The sequence below is a fragment of the Pleurodeles waltl genome, chromosome 7 (genome assembly GCF_031143425.1).
Source record: "Pleurodeles waltl isolate 20211129_DDA chromosome 7, aPleWal1.hap1.20221129, whole genome shotgun sequence".
Taxonomy (NCBI): domain Eukaryota; kingdom Metazoa; phylum Chordata; class Amphibia; order Caudata; family Salamandridae; genus Pleurodeles; species Pleurodeles waltl.
The window spans coordinates 283214528-283240087 of record NC_090446.1 but is presented as its reverse complement, the minus strand read 5'-3'; positions in this window follow the sequence as shown (position 1 = coordinate 283240087).

The window sequence follows — 25560 nt, the reverse complement described above, 5'->3', positions numbered from 1 at the left end:
CCTCAGTATGCATGATTGCCAAGACTTGTTCCTCCCATCCTGTTAGTTGTGGGGGAGGCGGTGGGGGTCCACTGCCAGGCCTCTGTACAGTGAGCTGGTGTCTTGCTGCAATGGAACATACCTTCCCCCGTAGGTCGTTCCACCTCTTCCTGATGTCATCCCTAGTCTTGGGTGCTGTCCCATGGCATTGACCCTGTCCACGATTCTCAGCCATAGCTCCATCTTCCTAGCTGTCGATTTCTGCTGCCCCTGTGCTCCAAATAGCTGTGGCTCTACTCTGATGATTTCCTCCACCATGACCCTTAGCTCCTCCTCTGTGAATCGGGAGTGTTTTTGTGGTGCCATGGGTGTTGTGTGAGGTGTGTAGGTGAGGATGTGTAGGGTGATGTGTTGGGGTGTGTGATGTGGGGTGCGTGGGTGGTGTATAGGTGTAAGTGGCGTGTGGCTCTGGTTTTGTCTGTGGTCTTTGTGTCTGTCTCATGCCAATGGTCTGTAGTCGTAAAGGGTTGTGGGTAATGTGGGTGTGTGTTTTATAGTGGTGTGGGTGTGGTGTGTGTATGGGTGTCAGGTGTGTGTTATTTAAACTGACCAATGTAATGTTGTTTTGCATGTGTGTGTGTATTTTGAGCGCGGTGGTACATACGGCCAACGGTTTACCGCCGTTGAATGTCCACCATGGTGATTCGTGGGTTATAATGTGGTGGGTGTTTGTTGGTGTAACGGTGTGGGTTTTGATACCACCACTTTATCACTGACCTTTGGTGTGGCGGAATTGTGTCTGTGGCTGAATAGTGACGGATTGGTGTGTGTGTGTGTCATAATATGGTGAACGGATAGCTGCCGCTGCCGCAGTAAGTTGGCGGCAGTCAGCGTGGTGCTAAGTGGGATTTACCGCCAATGTCATAATGAGGGCCATTGTGTTGAGACGCCACAAACGCAAGAAAAAAGCTTGGGAAGACCCAGCGGGAATATTTTTGGTACTGAAGAAGATGTTAAAAGGAATGCATGAACCAAGAAGCAACTCGAACAGTTTACATAGCAGTTTTTTGCCCAATCACAACACAGCTGTACTGTGCCACACCTCAAGTCAATATACAACCAGATGCGATCATCAGCCAAGCACAAACTAAAGAGACTTTAACTCTAATTGACGGAATAGCAAGAAGAGCTGATTCACATTAAAAATGAATTGATCAAGGACCACAGCAATCTTTCACCAGACTGCAAGAAGCCTGTCCAAAGACTAGCAAAAAACATTGCAGCATATCATTAGAATACATGACTTGATAACGTTCACAGCCCACCATGTAAGAGTGAAACATGTCAGTTAACTGAAATTCCTGCTCTCAGTACAAAGGATTTAGAACTTTTCTATGAAGGCACATTTTATTATGAAATATATCAAATGTGAAACAAATTTTCATAAGCATTTCACCTTTTTATAATAATGAAGATGATTATTGCTTTAATTGCTTCATAAAACATATTTTCAAGGAATTGCAGCATCTAGAATTAGTGAGCAAATTGAAAGAAACCCCCAGCTGCTGCAGGTGAACAAGCACACACAAAGGTTCAGAATTACTATTTGGCAATTTCTTTGTCATTGGTAGGTGATTTTCAGGACCCCTGTACTAGAGAGTGGTAGAGGAACATCCATAGCAGCCTTTGTATAGCTGATAACCAAGCTTTCCCCCTACCATAGCTGTCGGAAACTGAGTTATGGGTAGAGAGGAGATAAACCCTACTCAAGCAACAATCACAATCTCTGTCAGGGTGTGACACAAGGAAACCTCAAATTAACCTATGCTTGGCCCTCTGGTAATTTTGCACAAAAGCAATCAGGCTTAACTTAGAGGCAAGGTGCAAAGTATTTATGCAGCACTTCGAACAGTAATATGAGGAAAACACGACACAAGAAAAATACTACACTAATTTTGAAAAATAGATTAAACTTTAATACATTAATTAAGACAAAAACAACAAAAATCCAATATGTAGAACAGGAGATATGCAATTTTTAACAAATAAGTGAAAATAGCACAAAACGCCAACTGTGGTTATCTGGTTGCGGCGCACCGCGACAAAGTCACAAGTTCAGGCCAACCAAGATGGAGAGTGAGCCACCAACAGGGACAAAGTTAGATCCGCTGAACAAAGTACCTTAAATCCTGGAATGATGAGACGTCCTGTGTTGAGAATGTGTCACTCAGGGGTGGTTCTGAGTGGCTGTGGGTCTCCGATGTAGAGTCCTGCATCACCAGTGAGGAAGCCATTGATGAAGGGCTTGCGATGTGAAGTACTGCATCGAGATGGCTTGCACACCAGTGGTTCTGAAGAAGCTGCAGGGCGGCATTTTAGAGTCCTGCTTCATCGTGAAGGATGCCATCATTAAGGGGCTTGCCAGTTGAAGGATTGCATTGAGGAAACTGCAGGCAAGTGATACCAGGGATTGTGTGTGCGAGGCATTGCACTGCAACGGTCCTAAAGAGGGTATGTGGAGATGCGGCACACTGCATCGGTCTGCTCACAGAACCACAGCTGAAGTGGCAGAGAACCATCAGGCCAACTTCCAAGGGTCCAAGACTGGGGTGGCACTATTTGGAAGGCAAGATTAACAACAGGGAGAGTCCAGGTTCTAGGTTCAAGTCGGTTGGAGCCTTTTCTGAACCTGAGGTTCTGCTCCGGAGGTAAGACAGCACTTGGAGTTTCTTTCGTGGTCTGGGATGAAGATGCAGGTCCAGTCCTTCTTAATCAGACAGCAGGGCAGCAGGGCAACAGAGTAGCAGTCCTTCTGGCAGAGCAGCACAGCAGTCCTTCTAACTCTTCCACAGGTCCAGAGTTGTACTGAAGAGCTGGATCTGAGGGTCCATTATTTATACATGATGCCCACTTTGAAGTAGGAGAAGGTCCTAGAGATTGTCACCCCCAGAGGTGTTTGGAATTTCCTGCCTCCCTGTCCTGGATCCAGCTTGTCTGAGGTCACAAAAGACTTATGATAGACCCTTTAAGAGTTTGCTCAAGAAGAGCATTTGTGATGTGGAGGTCTGGTATGTAACAGCTCCTCCTCACCAGAGATAGCCCATCCTGCTAACACCCATTGCCCCTTCGTCTCACTGTCTCGAAGCAATACACAAAGACCAACTGTCAGCTACAACTAGTCATGTGACTCAGGATACAGGGAACAGACACCAAATGGTTGGGACACAAAAATGCTAACTTTCTAAAAGTGGAATTTTCAGGATTGTGACTTAAAATTTGACTTTATTGTTAAAGAGGGCTTTCAACTACAGTTCTGTTCTTAAGTCACCACATTCAGCATTCCTACCTGCTCCCAATTGAATATTATTACTTATTAAATGTAATAAGTCAATCCAATGTTGTCCTATGGGAGAGGCAGGGCTTGCAGTGGTGAAACCCAAATTTAAGAGTTTTTCACTACCGGAAAATATAAGAGCTAAACGTACAAGCCCAACATATTAAATACACTGCACTCTGCCCTATGGGCTGCTTAGGGTCTACCCTAAGGGTGACCTATTTGTATAAAAAAGGAAGGTTTAGGCCTGGCAGAAGGTTTATTTTGCCAGGTAGAGATAGCAGTCAAAAACTGCACACAGAGGCTGCAATGGCAAGCCTGAATCAGGTTTAAAGGCTACTTAATTTAGTGGCCCAATCAGTGCAGCAGGCACCCTAGTAGCATTTAATTTATAGTGCCTAGGTACATGTAGTACCGCTTTACTAGGGACTTATAAATAAATTCAATTCGCCAAATTGGGTGGAAGCTGATTTCACCAGTGAAAGGACAGAGCCCATGCACGGCAGGCACCTGGACACCAAGCCTGACACTTTGCAGTTGTTTCCAGTTCCTGCTTGTTCCAGACTCATCCGTGACACTGCAGGTGCCTGAATTTTCCTGCCAGGGGTTTCCTGACCAGGTTTTCCCACTCACCATTCTTCCCACCAGCAGAAGCCCTGCCCACCCCAGGACCTACTTAATGCAGGCCTCAGTTTGACGTGCCAAAGGCAAGCTTGTCTGCACCTGTCTGCACCTGGACCTCGCCCAGCGCCATGACCTCTGAGCCTCCCTCCCTCCAAAGATACACTACCACCGAGCTCTACACTCTCCAACTCAAATTCTACAACAAACATTGCCACCACACTGACCGACGCTCCAAGTTAGGACCTTTCACCTGCACTCACTTCCACTTCACCCGCCACAGCACACACACCAGCCCACCGACCAGCCTCACTGCGAACACACCATGGACACCTCCTGAACAAAAACACCAACTCGCATGCAACCTCATCAACACACTCTCACTATGCAAGCATTCCACCAAATTATGGGACCTCATCGCCACCCTCACACCCAACATCATCTTCCTTACCGAGACCTGGCTCAAATCCACATCCACCCCAGACATTGCCACAGCAACCCCCGACAGATATAAAATCATTCATCAGGACCACCCTCTCTGCCCAGGACATCACCTACACCATTAAATCCATCCACTAGGGAGCTCCACAGACCTATGCCTGCAACCTAGGAAACCAAAGGTTTGACCAGGAACTCACCACTCTGCTCAACACCTGTATAACCACCATAACATTTCCTGACACCTGGAAACACACCGAAGCCAGACCACTACTCAAAAAACTGTCCTCTGACCCCAGTGAACCCAAAAAACACCAGACAATCCCCCTGCTCCTATTCCCAGAGAAGGTACCGGAAAAGATCATCAACTTCCAACTCATGACATACATGGAGCAGAACCAGCTACTCGATGCTTCCTAGTCTGCTTCCACAGCAATCACAGCACTGAAACTGCCCTGATGGCACCCAGCAATGACATTGGAACCCTTCTCGAAGGAGGAGAAACAGCAACTTTGATCCTCCTCGACCTCTTGGCAACCTTCAACACTGTATCCCCCTGCATGCTGATTGAAAGACTCCACCACATCAGCATCCAAGGGGATGTGCTCCAACGGATCACCTCTCTCCTCACCGGAAGAACCCAGGGGATCCACCCCACACCACCAAACCCAAAGAGATCACCTGCGGTGTCCCCCAGGCTTCATCTCTCAGCCCCACGTTCAACGCATATATGACCCTCTGGCCAACATCTTCAGATCACACAGTCTCAACATAATTTCCCATGCAGACGACACCCAACTCACTCACCTACAATCCCTCCACCAGTAGAACCAACCTCCACAGATGCATGACAAGAGTCACTGACAGGATGAAGAACAGCTGCTTGCAGCTGAACACAGACAACAAGGAACTACTGATCTTTAGCAACAGCAGCAAAACATGGAACAACTCCTGGTGCCCATCAGACCGAGGACCCCCACTCACTATCTCCCACCACGCCAGAAATCTCAGAATCATAATTGACAACAAGCTCAACATGAAATCACGGATCAATGCCGTCTCCTCCTGCTTCCTCACTTTGCTCATGTTACGTAAGATCTTGAAGTCTAACCGCCAGACACACATTGACACACTGCAACACACCCTGACACAGGCCCTCATCACCAGCCAACTAGACTTAGGCAATGCCCTCAATGTGCGCACCTCCTACAGAGACTTTAGACCATACAGAACACTGCAGCAAGACTCATCCTTGGCCTTCCCTGATGAACCAACATCACACCCCAACTCAGGCAACTCCACTGTCCCCGTACAGAAGAGATGCCAATTCAAGCTGCAGATATACACCCAAGGCTCTACACAACCAAGGACCCGTGTACATTAACCACCTCCTGAACTTCCACCAGCCATCGAAAGGACTACCCCCTGCATCCCTTTCAGGTGCTCATACTCCCTGACCATACCAAAGGAGAAGTGGAGGGTGCTCCTTCTCTTACATTGCTGCAAAAACCTGGAACAGCCGCCCCACGTACCTCCAAACCATCACCTCACTTCTGGAATTCCAACCAGCCCTCAAGACCTGGCTGTTCGAATAAGCCTCTGGGGCCTGCAAGAGCCTGGATACTCTATTGGGTTATTATCCTTGCTTTATAAATACTGATTGATTGACTTTAGCACTGGATAGCAGTGATAACATTCGCATTCTTATAGCCAACAAAAACAAGATCAGTAAAACTGGAGGAGTAAGGCAAAATGTTTGGGGAAAACCACCCTATCTCACAAGTCTAACAACAGAATTGTAGGGTGGTACCCTCTGTAACTGAGAGCAGTTCACGTCATGGAAGAGTGTCTTACATTATTAAACACAAACAGGATTCAGTGCTACACAGCGGGAACAATGATAATAGAATCTGTGCAGGGCATTACTGCAGTAATGTGCAGACATTCGTGCAGATCACATAGGATCTGAATCACCTCTCCTGTACACATAGGATCAATTTGCTGCATGCCGAAGAAGCTTATGCTCAATAATGTTAATGTGTAACACAAGAGAAATGGTGCATCTACAAACACCATACAATAATCTGCTTGTAGGCCCATGTTTATTTCAAGCATGATTGTATTTGCCAGATGGAGTGGCATGTTTATCAGCCACAGCTATTGTTCAACAAACAGCTCTCACTCTCCGTTGGACTGCAGCTGTGCACCCTATACACAACCTTTACAGTGGTGGGGAATCAAGTTGTGCATGTGTGTTTTTGCTAGAAGTGACCACTTATATGGAAATCTTCCCATGCTCTGCTATATAATTTGTAATCAATAACACATTACCTTTACGTGTCTTACACTTAATTTGTTCATTTCTTTGGAAATCACACTGTGGGTGCTTGTTTGTCTGTGGGTTTTAGTACGCTTTAGGATGTATTATTTGTACTGTTTACTTGAGGGAATGTGATTTGGTTCATATTGTACAACTTGAGATTACCTTTTGTGTTATTGATTCTATTATTTGCATGGTGAGTTGATGCTACCGTGTTGGTAGTCACAATAATGAGCCTCCTACTCTGATTTGCCACTGCCATACTTTTTTGCTATCATGTTCACTTTCCATAAGCAATATGTCAGCCATGTCCTCGGTAGTGGCCTCCTAATCATCTTTATTGAAAGTTGCATTGAGCAGTACATCTGGGAACCGTAATGTGTGAGCCCTGAAGAAATAATTGTTTTGTGAAACATATTTGCAGGCTCCAATAGAGCTTTAAAAGTGCCCTAAGGATATTTTCTTAGGGAAGTTTGTTTTGAAAATAAAATAAAGAAATGAATTGGTGCCTCCATTGTGCCACATTGGCATCTTCCTATGTTTATGTGTTTATTAAACCTTAATTTATGAAGTGTGAAGCTGTTGTGAATAAGTGTCCAAGTCGGAATTGCAGGTAAGATATTTATTGTCTGTGCCAAGGTTCAGCACCTCCCTCTTGCCGGCTCCTCGTAACTGCCACAATCACCGGAGCAATCTACGTGGCAACAGAACTTGGAACCATCAAGAGCTCGCGCGCTGGAAATACATGAACCACATTACAACATATCTTCTTCCTTTCGTTATCTAAACGAAGTTACTACAATATAGAACATTAGTATATGTAAGGGTTAACAGAACAAAAAAATGTAACACACAAAATAAAACAAACATAAATTGTTATCTGATTGATACATATGTGGTATATATAATAACCTGACCATACATGAGGGTATATTCAATTTTTTTTTTTTTTTTACTTTACATAGTCATCCAGAAATGCTGGTGCTTTCTTAACTCTTTGTGGTCTCTCCTTCATTACTTCATCCCTGGATTCACTAAACTCTCTGTCTCTCTCTACCATCTTCAACATCACAATCACAATGGTCTTTAAAGCCAGGCATATCACCTGTACATCTAGTGTGCTGTGCAACAGTTTTCCTTTCCAGCTCATCAAACATAAATCCACTGCATTCATCACTGATCTCTTCTTCTGTAATAATGTTTTTTGTGTAATTACACTTAGCCACTCTCCTGAGATTCCATCTCTCACCATTGCTCAAAATCACGTATCAAGGATGAACTTCCTTGACTTAAAATGGCCCTTTGAATTTATTCATCCCTCTCACAATTCTCCCAGACTTAACTTTCACCCAATCACCCGGCCAAATTTTGTTCTTATTTTTTCCACCCTCTGCAGAACTTCCACATTTATTCTCTCTTCCAGATGCTGCCACATTAATGCTAGCTAGTTCTCTCAACCAAAACGGAGTCAATTTAGAATTTGGTCTTCTACCCCTCATCATGAAAAAAGGGGAAAATCCTGTTGCACCATTAACAGTGGTGCGATATGCCCACACAATATCCGCAACCATACCTTCCACATCCACACCACTAGCCAGTGCTTGTTGTATGGCCGCCTTAACCATCCTGTTGGCTCTTTCCACCATTCCATTCGCCTGCGGATTATAAAGTGCCGTCCTTGAATGTTTAACGCCACTCGAAGATAGAAACTCTCTCATTTCATAAGAGGTGAGATGAGTACCATTATCCGTCAGCAAACATGCCGGGCACCCTTCTTCCTTAAATATCTCAGACAAAACTCTCACTGTAGATGCTGTGGTTATCTCTGACATTAACTTCACTATTAACCATTTTGAATGAACATCCATCAAAACAAATGCAAACCTTGACATGTGTTTAACTCCACATAAAGGACCAATGAAGTCCCCACATACAGTATGCCATACTTGACCAGGATCCTCAATGTGACCTATCAAGGATTTTTTGCCTACTCTCAGACTCTTTTCACTGCGTACACACACATCACATCTCGCCACCCAGTGTACAATGTCATCGTCCATTCCTGGCCACCAAATATTCTCTCAGAGCCTCCTCTTCATCAATGTTTGCCCTAACTGACCCTCATGGGCAATATTTAAGATTTTCCTCCTCACACCTACAGGAAGAACACATTTTTCACCACGAACTACAACATTGTCACCCATACTTGAGAGTTCATCTAATATCTTACCATACGTCCATAAGTTTTTTGGCAGTGTACTCTCTCTACGTCTACCACTCACTATCATTCTGATCACTTCCCTCATTACCTCATCACATGCCATGGCTTGACACCATTCCTCTTTACTCAATGCTCCAGACGACAATTTCACTACATCACCAACACTTGTGACTAGATCCTCACAGTCTTGAATACTACCGTACTCTTCATCCAACAATTCCAAGTCTTGTGATAGATGTGAGAGACAGTCAGCTTGTACATTTCTCCATCCCGGTATATACTCTACAGTATAGTTGTACTCCTGAGACCTCGCTGCAAGTCTAATAAGTCTGGAAAAACCTTTCTCAGCTCCACCTGGAGCCAACACCTTTACTAGAGGTTTGTGATCAGTTCGCAACTTGAATCGTTTTCCCCAAATGTACATTCTGAAATGTTCCATGCTCCATGTCGCAGCTGAAGCCTCCTTCTGTATTACAGAGTAGTTGCGCCCCGTCGGTGTCAAAGAACATGACGCAAATGCAATTGCTCTTTCCTTTGAACCATGCCTTTGTGATAAAATAGCACCTATACCTGTGGCACTAGCGTCTACTGTAACAATCGATTCCTTTTCCCCATCAAAGGGCACTAGGATGTCGGCTTCACACATTTCTTTCTTGATTGACTCAAAACACCGTTTTTGTGTTGCACCCCATTCAAAGACCACACCTTTTCTCAATAATTTTTTAAGTACCTCTGTTTTCGATGCAAAATTCTCCACAAATTTGGAGTAATACTCCACTAAACCCAAAAACGACTTCATCTGGTCTTTATTCACAGGATATGGTGCCAATTTGATGGCTCTCAACAGATCTCTCTTCGGCTTCACCCCATCTTGCGACAATGTGTGACCTAGATATTCCACTTCCTTGGCTAGGAATATGCACTTCTCTTTTCTCAGGGTTAAATCTTACTTTAAAATTTTATCTACAACCAGATTCAGCGTCAAGTGGTGATTCTCTACAGTGTCTCCAAAAATTAGTATGTCATCCTGAAAGTATATAACGTTCGTAATTTCTTTGAGTAAGTCATTCATCACCATTTGAAAGACACTTGCAGCTGAACACAAACCAAAAGGCATCCTGGTAAACTGAAACGTGCCTTCCATTGTAATAAATGTAGTTAAAATTTTCGATTCAGGATGTAACTTTACTTGATGATATGCATGCTTTAAGTCAAGTTTTCAAAAAACCTTTCCTCCTTTCAGCATCAAAACAAGCTCATTGATATATTGTAGAGGAAAATTGTCCATTACAACATTCTGATTCAAGCTTCTCAAATTGACACAAAATCGAAGTTTACCATCAGCCTTCCTCGTTATCACTACTGGAGATAGCCAATTTGATGCCTCCACTGGTTCAATGACACCACAATTTAGCATTTCACTTATCAAGTCTTTGACCTGTCCTCTAGCTAATATTGGTATTCTCCTGAGTTTATGACGTACTGGGATCGCACCATCTTTGAGGTTAATCTTGTGACAGTACCCTTTTAATTGCCCCATTTCCTCTCGAAAGACATCTTTTGCATCTCTGAGAATATTTTGCAATGTTACTTCTTCTACAACTAATATTTACGTTTTAGCTCGAGGATTGATGATGATGATATGAAGATCATATTGATGGATCCATCCTAGGATTGGTGGACCTGATTCAGCTACATATACTTTCCCTTTGGTGCTCCTTCCTCCAAATTGGATATCAGCCATCATATAACCAATGAGATCTATTTTCTCGCCTTGATATCCACAAGAACTTATATCTTTAGGTAATAATCTTCCTTGTGGCCATTCAGAAGTGAACAATATTCTTGGAATTATGGTATATAAGGATCCTGAATCCACCATTAATTCAACTGGTTTTCCTCAAATCACAAATTGCGCCTTGGGTCTTTGTTCCTTAGATCTTTGTATTCCTTCATCCTCAACAGCCAATATTCTGTCTGTACTTAGATATGTCTCACACATGCTATCATCCACCTCTTCTTCCGAGAGTGTTGCCATATATTTTTTTTTTTAAACCGCAGCACATTCTTGCAAAGTGACCCTTGAGCCCACATTTCTTACACTCCTTCCCTATAGCAAAACAAAACTTTGCTTCTGACATGTGATTAAAACTTCCACATTTGTTACATCTCTTATTCTCTGTTTCTCCTATAGATTTACTGTTGCCGGTCTTAACTTTGTTTGAAAAAATGTCCTATCACTTGCTTATGGCAGCTACTTCATCCTTTGTCTCCCGTTTTTCCATTGCTCTCATACAATACTCAGATTCTTCGACAAGTTTTGCTATATCAATTGCATCCTTCAGTGTGGGATTCTTTGCTGCCCATAATCTCTCTTGCATTTTCCTGCTTCTACATTGGACAATCAATTGATCCCGAATCATTTCATCTTCCATCTGACCAAATTGACAATGGAAGGCTAATTCTCTCAACCTAGAAATAAAATCATCTATAGATTCTCCATCTCTTTGAGGTTGGGTATAAAATTTGTGTTGTCTCATCACAACATTTTGAGTCCTTGCAAATCTTAAATCTATTTTTTTCTGGGTTTCTGTGTATACATCCACATCTACTTCATCACCCTGAACTGGTAAGTCTGTAAGATACTTATAAATGTGATGGCCTTCTTTTCCTAGAGCATTTAATAAAATAGCTTTCTTCCTGCAAGGGCGAAACCTTTGACCATCCAAAGCTTCTAAGTGATTATCAAAAATATCCAGCCACTCCTCCAATTCTATAGCTGGCTGTCCTGGTACTGGCAAGAATGGAGGAGGTGCTGAGATTGTTGGCATATCCATTTCAAAACTTAGTTCACAGTAAAATTTCCATGAAACCAAACTGTTTGTACATTCAACACCATTGGAATGACCAAATAAGTAAAACAAAAATGTTCCAAGGCCGTCAAGATACCTCACTAGGTACTTTCTTCAAATGCCTCTCTGATATTTCTTAGTCCTTCCACACTTTTCACAAGAGGAGTACTTCGCTAGGCACTTTCCTCTAATATTTGTTTTTGTCCTTAATGAGATCAAGGCAGTAATTCCAGTGCAACCCAGGAACTAGCACAAGTAAGAAACTCTTGCGCAGAGCTCCCTCCGATCCCTCCGATCCTACCGCCTCCGTCACCTTCACTGTAAATGCAATGCCGTCATCTGTAGCGATGAGTTACCACACACGTGGTTCGAATCTGCTGATACCTTGCCACACACTTCTAGAACCGGCAAGTCGTCGCCATAAAATGTTGTGAATAAGTGTCCAAGTCGGAATTGTAGCTAAGATATTTATTTTCTGTGCCAAGGTTCCAAGGTTCAGCGCCTCTCTCTTGCCGGTTACTCATAACTGCCACAATCACCAGACCAATCTCTGTGGCAACAGAACCTCGGAACCGTCAAGAGCTCGCTGTTAGGGTTTGTACACAGCAAAGAGCATGTCCCCTCTCACTGCACTAGTGGGTTCTGTAATAGCTCCCTTTTAAACTTACTATTGAAAGCCTTTCTTGTTATCTCACCTCCCCCCCCCCCTAGGCTTCTGTGTATGTTGTTTAATGTGCTGTTTTGTTTACACATTGGGCCTTGCTTTTACCAAGGCTTCTTTAAAACACTCCTCCCTAGGCCATGTGTTAATCCAACTCATTTGCATAATAACTGAAACTCTGCACACCTTTCAAGAACATGTGCAGCATGTGAGGACCACACCCAGCCCTTCAAACCACACCCAGCCCTGTCTATAAAAGGCATCCCCCGAGCCTCACCCAGTGCTTGTGCTCGTCTACCTCCCGCTTACCTGAGAACAGATCCCTCGGCGTTGGCACTCCTGCTCTTTACAGACTTTCATTGACTTCAATGGGCGCAGCTTCCTTCTTCCGGTTTCCGGTTCCTCATTGCTTCAGCCTCTCTCCTATGAGTAACCTGCAAAAGAGAAAGAAGACAAGGTTAGACTGATCAGTATCTCTTGCCAGCAACAAGTAAGTGCAAAATCTTTTATTACCTGAAAGAACTTTGACAACAATTTCTGGATTCGTGTATAGACAATTTGAAACAAAATACCTTCCACGAACATTGTGATTCAAACTCTTTGTTACAAGAATATTTTGCAGAACTTTGTGAAGCAAACATTGTTTTTTCTCATGGAACTTTTAAGAATCAAACAGTGGAAACCATTAACAGCAAGGCAAACTGTAAATCAAGGACTTGCACAAATTACATGCTGTATTTTGATGTAAAAGTACAGTATTTGTTTTATAAAAGATTCTGGAAATATGGGAAAAAAGTTTTACAATAATAGAAAACACATCCCAGAGCAGTAACACATTCCAAACCTGGAAACTAGAGACCAGGATCCAAGAGGTACTTTTAGAAGAGAATTTCTAATAAATAAAGGGATAGTCAGGAACCCATTTAGGAATAGGTTGCACTTATCTGTTCTTTGTTTATGTTTCATTAGGCACCAGTTTCTACAGAAGTCAGAAAGGGCCGCAGATTTGTGCAGCACTTCAACAGTGGAAACGCAAAAACGGTGTTGTCTCTCTTTTTTTTATTTTATCCACTTCCCCCCTTCCCTTGAGCTTCTGTTCTTAGTGCACTGTTTTAAAAACTAGTGTGCTGGAACAAGCAGTTTCAGGGTGGGGTCGGATTGTCTTCAACCTCCATCAGAACTGAACAAGAACTCAGGTGAGCTGGGCTTTGACACTCGCGCGCTGGAAATACATGAACCACATTACAACAGAAGCCTTTCATATATGCTGAGGTGGGCACAGGTAGAAGTAACAGCAGTAATCGAACAATGGGTTGATTCTAACAGTCAGTGAAGGCTTGATGGGATGAGGCCTGCAGGAGAATGCCTTCTTTATGGAGGTAAGAATGTAAATAGGCAGATCTTTCGGAGATTTCCTGACAGACGGAGGTTTCTGTTATAGCTGTACATTTTGAGGCACAAGACTCCATATTTTTATGCTTGTTTTAGTGTTGAAAGTGTTTTAGTTTTTAGAATTATCAGGATATGAAGCTGCCAGAGTCACATATTCATATTTTATATTACCCAGTCTTGGACAGAGGGCATTGAAGATTTAGATTCCATTCCAATTTTTTATGTAACAAACAGGGAGATTAAGGCCCTCATTACGACCCTGGCGGTGAGTGATAAAGTAGCGGTAATACCGCCAACAGGCTGGTGGTAACTACTGCCAAATTATGACCATGGCGGAAAGATCTCCGAAAAACAGCCAATGTACCACAACGACTGCATGGGCGAAATCAACAGCCCTACAGCCAGGTAGAAGTCAATGTTCCACCCACCACATTATGATGCTGCAAACCGCCACCTTTTCCGGGGCAGTACCGACGACATCAAAAGCATGGTGGAAACACTGCACAGAAGTGAAAGTACTCACCATTGGAGACAGAGGGAAGAACCACGCTGCCATGGAACCAGAACTGCATGTTTTTCCAATGATATTCTACGTTCTACTCCACCACGAAAACCAACGTCGGTGAAGACAACGACGGTGGGTACAGCCGCCAGGCACACAAGGAAGGGGGGGGGAAACGACAGTGACACACACGCAACACACACCCCATACACACAGACCATATACACAACCAGCTGACCAAGAAAACAAGTTACCCCCCTAAATCGGCAGAAAAATGCAAGGACAAAACGATTTCACCAAAGTCTTTGTAATAAGATCAACACAGTAGAAATAATAAGGTAGGCAATATAACATATATATACAAATTTACAGAAAAAGGGGCACAGCCCAGTCCTCAATTTTCACGGGCCACATGGCCACAGGCCAGGTCCAAGGCCCGACTTGTCACCTGCTTCAACACGGAGAGAACACTGCAGGGGCATCAAATGGGCAGTCACCTCAGGGGTAGGAGGGGGAACCTCAGCCTGGAGATGAAACAAAACCACTGGTTCTGGAGGGGGGAACATGCCCTGTGCTTGATCCTGGGGAGTGATGGGCCAGAGTCTCTCGAGTGGGTGTCTTGCCCACTGGTTCTGGAGGGGGCAACCTGCCCTGTGCTTGATCCTGGGGAGTGATTGGCCACAGTCTGTAGAGTGGGTGTCCTGCCCACTAGCTCTGGAGGGGGCAACATGCCCTGTACTTGATCCTGGGGAGTGATGGGCCATAGTCTGTCGAGTGGGTGTCATGCTCACTGGTTCTGGAGTGGCAACCTGCCCTGTGCTTGATCCTGAGGAGTGATGGGTCACAGTCTCCCGAGTGGGTGTCTTGCCCACTGGTTCTGAAGGGGGTAGCCGGCACTGCAGCCCATGGAGGCAGGATTGCATTGTGCCTGTCTGCGGTGACGGCTGCACAGTGGTGGTGCTGCTGGTGGGGGGAGGCTGTTGCACATCCCCTGCACCCTCGGACGGCTGCACAGTGGTGGTGCTGCTGGTGGGGGGAAGCTCCTGCACATCCCCTGCACCCTCAGATGGATACACAATGGTGGTGCTGCTTGTGGGGGGAGGCTCCTGCACATCCCCTGCACCCTCGGCAGTTGCACAACCATGGTTGGTGGTGGGGGCTCCGTCACAGCTGCTGGTCTAGGCTCCTTGCCCTTCCTGCCTGCTGGTGCAGGCTCCTTGGCCTTCCTGCCTGCTGGTGCAGGCTCCTTGGCCTTTCGGGTGGCACGTGCAGGCTCCTTGGCCTTTGGGTTGGCAGGTGCAGGGTCCTTGCCCTTCTTGCCTGCAGGGGCAGGCTCCTTCCCCGTTAGGCTGGCTAGTGCAAGCTCCTTGCCTTTCAGTACATGTGGCCTGGATCCCTTTCCACCACGAGAGGGTGTGGTTAGGACTGGGCCCGTGGAATGTGTGGCTGAGGTGCTTGGCTGGGTTCATGATATCCTAGACATACGTGCAGGATGGGGGGGATTAGTAGGGAAGAGGTCAATGGTGGATAGGAACAGTTTTTAGGGACATTTGGACAGGTAGAGGAAGAAGGAATGGGAGTGGAGGATGAGGGAGTGGTTGTTGGTGGTGTCTGTCTGCCGGATATGGGTATAGGTGCATGGGCTGTATGCTGTTGTGAGAAGGATGGCTGTTGGGTGTCTGAGTGCTTGCGTTTGCATACTTTAGGAGGCGGAAACAGACACAGTAGGTGAGGACACAGGGGACATATGCATGGATGTTGTGGAGGTGTCTGCCAGTGAGGTGTGTGTTCTGCTTGGTGTGGTGATGCTAGTAGTGGATGATGATGTAGTGCATGCAGGTGTGAGTGTGGACATGGTTGGGAGGGAGGTGGTGAGGGGGGAGGAGACATTGGAAATAGTGGATGTTCTTGAGTCTGCAACTGGATGGTGTTTGTGTGAGTGCCTGTGGGATGAAGTGTGGTGCTTGTGTTTGTCTGTGACACTCTTGGGTGTTGTCTTGTGTACAAGCTCGTCTGTGTGTGCATGGGATAGGTTGGTGTTGAGGAGAAGAGGACTGGGCAGTGGAAGTTGGAGGGGTGACGGTAGAAACAGGGACAATGGTTGCCTTCAGAGAGGAGGCCAGAGCCTGAATTGATCTCTGTTGGGCCACCAATCCAGTGTGAATGCCCTCCAGGAATGCATTAGATTGTTGCATCTGGGCTGCCATACCCTTTATGGCATTCACAATGGTTGACTGCCCTACAGAGATGGATCTCAGGAGGTCAATAGCCTCCTAACTCAGGGCAGCAGGGCTAACTGGGGCAGGGCCTGAGGTGCCTGGGGCAAAGGAGATGCCCACCCTCCTGGGTGAGCGGGCACTGGCAACTCAATGAGGGGCTGCTGGGAGGGCGGTGCTGGTACGGGGGTGGCGTCTTTACCTGTAGCTGAGGTGGTCACAGAAGTGTCTGTCACCACCAGGGAGCTTCCATCGGAGGAGGTACCTGTGTCTGAAGTGTCGCCTCCAGTCTCTGCCATGGTGCTCCCCTTGCCCTCCGTCCCACTGGTGCCCTCACAGTCGGTGGACTCTGCCTCCTGGGTCCTGTGGGATGCAGCTCCCTCCATTGCTGGTTCCTGTGCTCCTCTGACAGATGATGCTAATGCACATAAGGACAGGATGACAAAACAAGAAAGGGGGGAAGAGACAAAAGATACACTGGGTCAATGGCTGAACCAACACCACTGTTGGCGTACACAGCACACTCACACACAAGGAACAGCCATACTCACTGTGCATTGCACTACCAGAGAAATAGGTTGAAACCAAAGCATGGGGAGGGGAACAAACCGTCAAATGCAGTACACCTTGGACCCACGCAGCCCTGACCATTAGTGGATGACTAGGAGCTTGGTAGCAGATTGATCCCTTCAGTACCCTAGCCACCAGAGGACCTATGCTGCAATGTCAGGCCTGGCCTTGGGGCACCCACTGACACACATCCACCACCCTGCTACCACCCTACCATGCATAGTTTGTAATGACGGGCACTGTACTCACCCCCTTGTGGCTGCTGTGATGCCCTCAAGCGCCCATCCAGCTCTGGATAGGCCTCAGCCAGTATGCAGGCCATCGGGGGTCAGGGTTCCACGGGCACCCCTTCCTCATTGGGAGGCCATCCGCAGCTGGGACTCCACTGTCTTCCATGCCCAGCGTCTAAGGTCCTCCCTCTGTTTGCAAAATTGGGTGCTCCGTCTGCCATAGAACCCCAGGGTCCACACCTCCTTGGGGATGGCATGCCATATACCCTTCTTTTGATAGGCGCTGACCTACAGAGGCAAAAAACACAGAAAAATACCATTAGACAAACAGTCCTGCCTGTTTCACATTTGGCCCACCATACCCGTTCCCATCACCATTGCCACACACATGGCCTAGCACACAACCTGTATGCCGCCAAGAGGACATCCACCCACCCCCTTACACGAGGCCTTCATACACACACAACTCCATGCATTCATACCACATGCATCGTGCCCACAGTGTACTCACCTGTTGGTCTTGAGGCCCATACAGCAGTCCGGACTGTGGTAGGACCCCATCCACCAGTTTCTCCAACTCCTCCGACGTGAAGGCTGGGGCCCTTTCCCCGGTCACACCCGCCATGGTAGGTTCCGGACACAGGTCACAGCAGCACATGCAGTATAGGTCCTCTCCTAAGGAAGGTCAGGTAGCAAGTGAGGAATCAGATAAGAAATGGCAGTCACGTCCGTGGCGGTGTATACCGTCACCGCCGGTGTAGATCACCATTGGCCACTGTACCCCATAGGGCCCAATGTTAACCAATGAGGAGTTGCACGGCTGTTCCCAACCGCCTCCCGCAATAGCGCACAACGTCAGTGGAATTACCTCACTTCCACCTGTCCCTCCACACAGGACAGGCAGACACCATTTCAGGGCAGGGCAGGCCCTGGACTAATGCTGCGTCACAAGAGATATTAGCACATACTGGACAATTCACACTGACCCATTACATGTTTACAGGATGCTAACTACTGTTGTAGCTCCATTGTTCAGTTTGTGACCGGCTCCTCACTCTTTTGTCCCTTAGATTTCTACTGCTGCAGATGAATAGGAGATGGAGACATACCCCCGTGTACAGACCCCTGGTGGACCTGCCAGCACTGAAGGACAGGCACATTATCCTCATCTATAGACTTGACAGGGCCACAATCACAGAGCTGTGTGTCCAGTTTGAGCTTGACCTGATATCTGCTAGCCGTCGTCCCACTGGGATCTACACTCTTGTACAAGTGCTATCTGTACTCCATTCCCTGGCAACTGGTTATTTCCAAGTGACAGTGGACTTGGCAGCAGGAATGTCACAGCTCATGTTCTCAAACGTGCTGGCAAGAGTGGTGTCTGCCCTGATAAAACACATGTGCAGCTACATTGTTTTCCCCCAGGTTGAGGATTTGGTCACAGTGAAGGCTGAGTTTTATGCAATGGGACATATCCCCAACATAATTGAGGTGATTGATGGAACACATATTGCATTTGTCCCCCCGACAGAATGAACAGGTGTTCACCTCCACTCCATGAATGTTCAGATGGTGTGCTTGGCAGAACAGTACATCTCCCACGTCAATGCTAAGTATCCTGGGTCAGTGCATGATGCCTATGTCCTGAGGAATATCAGCATCCCAAATGTGATGGGCCAACTACAGAGGCACAGGGTGTGGCTAATAGGTGAGCCCTGGTTTCCACTCAGTAGGTGTTGGTGTAGGGGTATGGTGTGGGCCATATAGGATAGTGCGTGGCTAAATGTTTGCAGGTGACTCTGGTTACCCAAACCTATCTTGGCTGCTGACTCCTGTGAGGAATGCAAGGACAAGTGCAGAAGAACGTTATAATGAGGCACATGGGCGAACCAGAAGGATCATTGAAAGGACCTTTGGCCTCCTGAAGGCCAGATTCCGGTGCCTCCATCTAACAGGTGGTTTCCTGTGCTACTCACCCAAGAAGGTCTGCCAGATAATGGTGGCATGCTGCATGTTGTAGAACCTGGCCCTCAGATGCCATGTCCCATTCCTCCAGGAGGAGGAGGCTGGAGATGCCTGTGCCCAGCAGTAGACCCTGTGGACAGTGAGGATGAGGAGGCAGAGGATGAGGATGAGCTCAACAGAACATCTGTGATCCAGCAATACTTCCAATGACACACAGGTAGGACAGTCTAACTTCACATTTCAATGACTTTGGTTGTAATTTGTGTGGCAATGGCATGCTGATATTTTCCACTTCTATTCCCAGTTACTGTTCTCTCTGGCAATTCATTTTGCAGATGTTGGTGACCTGACATATAATCCTGGTGTGATCACTACATCCAGCTACAGGTCATTAACCTATGCTCATTCTCTGTACAGTTGATTTGCAATGTTTGTACCTGTTTCAATGAATACATATTTGATATACATGACATACTCCAAATGTTTTTCTCAAAGGGTGTCTATTGGAGTGCTAATATATAGAGGGGCAAATTAAATGGGATGGGGTGATGATGGCGGAAAGTCCAGGGTATTGTTCCAATCTGTTTGAAGCACAGGTGCATTGTCCAAGGGGACATAGGAAGGGGAGCAAATGCAGTTCAAGGTAGACAGGGTGACTGAATGGGGCACAAGGTTGACAATCAGGAGAGTCTCATTTCCCGGCGAGGGTCTCTGGCTTCTGTCTGGATTGCAGGGAACATTTGCAGGGTGGTTAACCTTCTGCAGGGGGAGGGGTGCTGGCGGGCTGTGAGTCCTCTGGCGGGGCCTCCTGGCCATTGGCAGCAGCGGAGGAGGAAGGCTGTTCAGATGTCTGGTTAGTGGCAAGGGCCCGCTGGTGTGAGACTGCCTCCCTCATAATGGCGCCCAGGTCTACCAGCCCCCTTGCTATGGAGATCAGTGTGTTGTTGATGTCCTGCAAGTCCTCCCGGATCCCCTGGTACTGTCCCTCCTGCAGCCACCTGTTCTCCTGCACATTGTCCAGGATCTGGCCCATTGGGTCCTGGGAATGTTGATAGGCTCCCAGGATCTCGGAGAGTGCCTCCTGCGAGTCGGTTCCTTGGGTCTGTCCTCCCCCTGGCACACAGCAGTCCTCCCAGTGTCCTTGGTGGCCTGTGCCTCTGTCCCCTGGTGTGCCCACTGCCGCTGACCCCAGGTCCCTGATTGTCTTGGGGGTGAGGTGTGCCCTGGGGTCCCTGTAGAGGTAGACACACTGCTGATTGACGGGTCAGAGGTATGGGTAGCTGGGTGAGTGCTGTGGTGGTGTTTCCTGATGGGGGAGGCTCTGTGGTGGTATGTGACTGGGTTTGAGGAACCGGCTGTCCAGTGGTCCCTGATGGGCCAGGTAGGTCATCCAGATCCTGAAGACCAGAATTGCATTCATCACTGTGGGCCTCTTCAGTTGGGGGACTGGATAGTGCTGGCACCTCCTCTCCGCTGACATCGGCTGGGGTAACTGTGGGGATGTAAATGATGTGTTATGGTTAATGTGTATGACATATTGTACATCCATGGCTTCCCCTCTATGGTTGGATTTGCCCTGCCAGCTTTCACTTGTGTATGTTAGTGTATGGTGGGATAGTTCATTCTTTATGGTGTGCATGCCTTAGTGATGAGTGCCCATGCAGGGCTGCGAGGGGTGTCCATGCATTGGTACAGCATGCAGGGCTTGGCATTAGGATGAGTGGGTTGTGATGGTGGGGTGTGTAGGATGTTGTGGAGTGATGGGGTGAGGGTGAGGCTATGTGATGGCATGCAGCTAGGGAGGTGATAATAGTAGAGATTTAATTTACCAGAGTCCAGTCCTCCTCGTACTCCAGCCAGGCCCTCAGGATGTAGTATTGCCAAGACTTGCTCCTCCCATGCTGTGAGTTGTGGGGGAGGAGATGAGGTCCACCGCCAGTCCTCTGGACAGCGAGCTGGTGTCTTGCTGCAATGGAACGTACCTTCCACCGTAGGTCGTTCCACCTCTTCCTGATGTCATCCACAGTTCTTGGGTGCTGTCCTACGGCATTGACCCAGTCCACAATTCTCTGCCATAGCTCCATCTTCCTGGCTATTGATATCTGCTGCACCTGTGCTCCAAATAGCTGTGGCTCTACCCTGACAATTTCCTCCACCATGGCCCTTAGCTCCTCCTCTGTGAAACGGGGGTGTCTTTGTGGTGCCATGGTTGTTGTGTGATGTGTGTTGATAAAGGTGTGTTTGGTAATGTGTTGGGGTGTGTGATATGGAGTGAGTGAGTAGTTTATAGGTGTAAATAGTGTGTGGCTCTAGTTGTGTCAGTGGTCCTGGTGTCTATCTCCTGCCAGTAATTGTTGTTTGTAAAGAGTTGTGGGTAATGTGGGTGTGTATTTTATAGTGGTGTGGTGTGTGTATGGGTGTCAGGTGTGTATTATTTGAATTGTCCAATGTGGTTTTGTTTTTTATGTGGGTGTCCATAGTGAGCGCGCCAATGGTTTAGCGCCGTTGAATGTCCACCCTGGTGATTCGTGGGTCACAATGTAGTGGGCGTTGTTCTGTTGGTGTAATGGTGTGGGTTTTGATACCGCCAGTTTATCACTGACCTGCGGGCTGGTGGATTTGTGTATGTGGCTGAATATTGACGGATTGGTATGTGTGTCATAATATGGTGAACAGATATCCACTGCGGTAAGTTGGCGGCTGTCAGCATGAGGGTAAGTGAGATTTACCCCCAATGTCATTATGAGGGCCTAAGTTATTTGCCCAGAACAAGGTTTCAGGCAGTGTGAGTGTGGTGTCTGCATTTCTGTAAGAGTATCTGCTTAAGTGTTTCTCTCTCCGTTTGTACACACATGTGAGCTATTTGGTTGTGTTGTGTATGTGGCTGGTGTTGTGCCCTTCTTGAAATAAATTTTCTCACCACTGACCACCTCCTGGTGCCAGGGAACACCAAATGTTTGTGGCGGCCTCAATGAAAGGAATTCATCTCAGGAAGAATTATGGCTATTCCTGGCATAATATTGGCAGTGTCATAACAATGATAAATCTTGACATATGTTGGGCATACTTAGATTAATTAATGTATAATGGCAGCTATCCTTGCCATGTTGTGCATGCTTAGCCTAATTATGCCTATCTATCACATATACCTTCACATCCTTACAATAATAATGTCCATGACGGTAAAGATGTGGTGGCCTTGACATAATGGTGGACATCCTTGGAATAATGTAAGTATCTGTGCCATTATGGTGGGTCTTGATCACCTGTGGCGGGGGGAAGGGGGAGGCAGATCAGAATCTGTTAATGTGATGTATTTGTTCTAGGGAAATCACAATCTGACATGTGAGGATCATGCATGAAAGGTGATTTTTGAGGAAAGATGTTGTTCGAGTGTGCAAATCCAATGTGGAAAGTCCATATTTCATAGAAAACCATTTGTATGAAGAAACTGATATTCTGATGTTTGAAAACAAAATTAATAAAAATCCTAATATATTTATTGTTGCACTTTAAATGATAGTTGTTGAGATTCACAGCTGTTAGTGGGCACTTTCTGCTGTGGCTTTTATTTCATTAAACACACAAAAGTGAGGAATGCTTGCAATTTGTCTAACCACTGGAAATTGCTGCAGGTAGCATCTCAAACAATTGTTTTTTTGCTCACCAGTTCATCTCAGTTTGAACCCAAACATAAGCAAATCAGTCTTGACACTGCTGCATTAGGAACAGTCCAGCCCAAACTGCCAGGCCAGGTCCTCCTTGAACCAGAGCACAAGAAACCCAAAACTGGTTTCACCCTGATGAGGGTTCATCAGTTGGGTATAGACTGATTTAAATGTCTCAGCGAACACGAGACACACATGTGGACACACCTTTGCCATTAAGGGTTTTTTGTCAAACAGACAAAAGGTGAGGAGATGGGGTTAACGCTTCTCTTTAAATGATAGTTGAGGAGATTTGCAAATATTAGTTGTTCCTTTGTGATAATGGGCACTGTCTGCTGTGGCTCCTACTTCTTTAATTGTGTGGGGTCATTTAATATTGAGAAAGATTTCACTGACATTGCTGTTAGAAACCCTAATCCAGAATCTATTAATCTATAATTGTGATTACTAGAAAGTCTTGAAGGTAAGTATTTATAGGTAACGTTAATTGTATTTACACTCTATTTCTATGTATCTTGAACATATATATATTGTTAAGTGCCTCATTTGGAGGCTGTTGGATACATTAAAGGCAGTCAAGGTGGCAAAAACATTGACTGCCATCCTGTCGTCATTCCACTTGGCAAACTTAGAGTTCACAGACGGCCCTGCGGTAAACTCTGTGGGTTAGTATGAGCCACCTAATGGCAGCTCATACAAAGCCAATCAAAAGTTTGGCGTGCCAGACACTGTTCCCAAACTTTAAAATGTTTTTTTCTTTTTCAAAAGGAAGCTCCCAAAGCATGAGTTTGCTTTTGGAAAAATGAAAACGAATGGCCCTAACACCGTGAGAGGTTTCTCCTATGGTGTGGGGGTACTGTTGTTATTTTTACTGTCCCTCACCACTAGGATATTCCTGGTGGTGATGGACAGTAAATAAAACACACATCTGACTGCCCACTCTAATTATGGCAGATGGTCACAGGTCTTCCCTTTATAGGTCCATTACACTTCAGGCTGTCAGAGAAAGGACAACGCAGATGGAGTTCATTTTCTCCACTGGGGTAAACCTAACTGTCAACCCCACTCAAAAATGAGTGGCAGAGCAAGAGTTTAGCAGACTGGGTACTCCCTCACTGTTGTGCCAAACTCTAAAGGGGGCACACATGGCATTATGGACATAGAGTTAAGAACAGTGAATATTTACTTTCCTTTACAAATCCATCCATTTATGATATTGTATTAGTCAGTTTTCTGGATATGATATTTTGGCATAATTCTATTTTTTTCACTCAGTACTGTGACATTCATCTGGGTGTTATGTTATGTGTGTTGGTAAAGCACACTATCACCCACAAGGATATCTTGGCACTGTATTTGTAAAGTGCATTATCACTATCAATGGTATCATGGTGCTAATCATGCTAGTAATCCTGCAAGCTGAAGTCTCTGTTGTGATTGTATTTGACATGGTCACTAATGCAACAATGGTCAAAGTGTTTAGCAGTTTGGTTGATTTTCTTTAATCACATGTGGCTCCCATTATAGAAAAGATTGGGGACCCATTCCCTTGGATCTCCTGGTGCTGCTTACTAAGATTAGACCTTGGAAGTTTAATTTTTCAGGGAATAGCAGAGTTTTATATATTGTTTTTAAATGTGAGAAGTACCCTCTTTAGGATAATGTGGTAAGGTATTCCAAAGGCAAGAACCAAGGCAGAGAAAGTTCTTCCACTATTCGAGTATTTGAGGAATCTGAGTTTTCTCAAGTGATGTAAGTAAGTTAAGTTTAGGGAGGATGTGACAGGGTTTCTGATACTGTTTGTTAAGAAAGGAGGAGACTGCCCCGAAAACACATTTTTGTGCTATGCTCAGGACTTTGGAGCCAATCATGGCTTATTAGCAAGCAAGTGAATCACATCAATTGTCAATTCAGTTTTAGAAAAGGGAGGTTCTAATGCTGCGAGTCTATCAGTTTGATTTTGGATCCATCACAGACACTGTAGAAGGGATTTATGTCTAAACATAAGAGGTCCCAATAGTATAATCTATAACTCACCCATGTTCAAATAGATACTCGTCTGCTAACCAGAGAGAGCGGAGAAGGAACAAGTTTGAATTTGTCATTTATTTGTCCTTTGATGTAGGTGAGATGGAATTCTCACCTCTCCGAGCTACCTGCTCTAGTCAAAGGATCGCCTTCCCTCACACACTGCCCATCAACCCATTACATTGGACCACTAATTTGAAGGTGCAGCCCAATATACAGTTTTGACCCCACCCCTCAAGGACCCTAGATAACCTGCCCATGCAAATGCCCTCCTTCGGTTGTATTGCTGGGTCTTTGCTCTCTCATTCCCCTCAGGCCTATACATCAAGCCACTTGCTGCTGAATGACACTCCCACAGGATTGTTAAACTAGAAAGGACAAAGAAAGAAGAGATGAAGAGGTATACATACTCTACACCAGAGGTGAGTGTATCCAATGAAGAGGATAAAGGTTTGAGCCTCAGCTACACAGCTTAGTGCCTGCATCTACGTTAAGGAGCATAGGTACTTTGCTAGGGCTTGCAAAATTTGAGCCATAGGATAGGACACCAAGTTTTTCTGCAC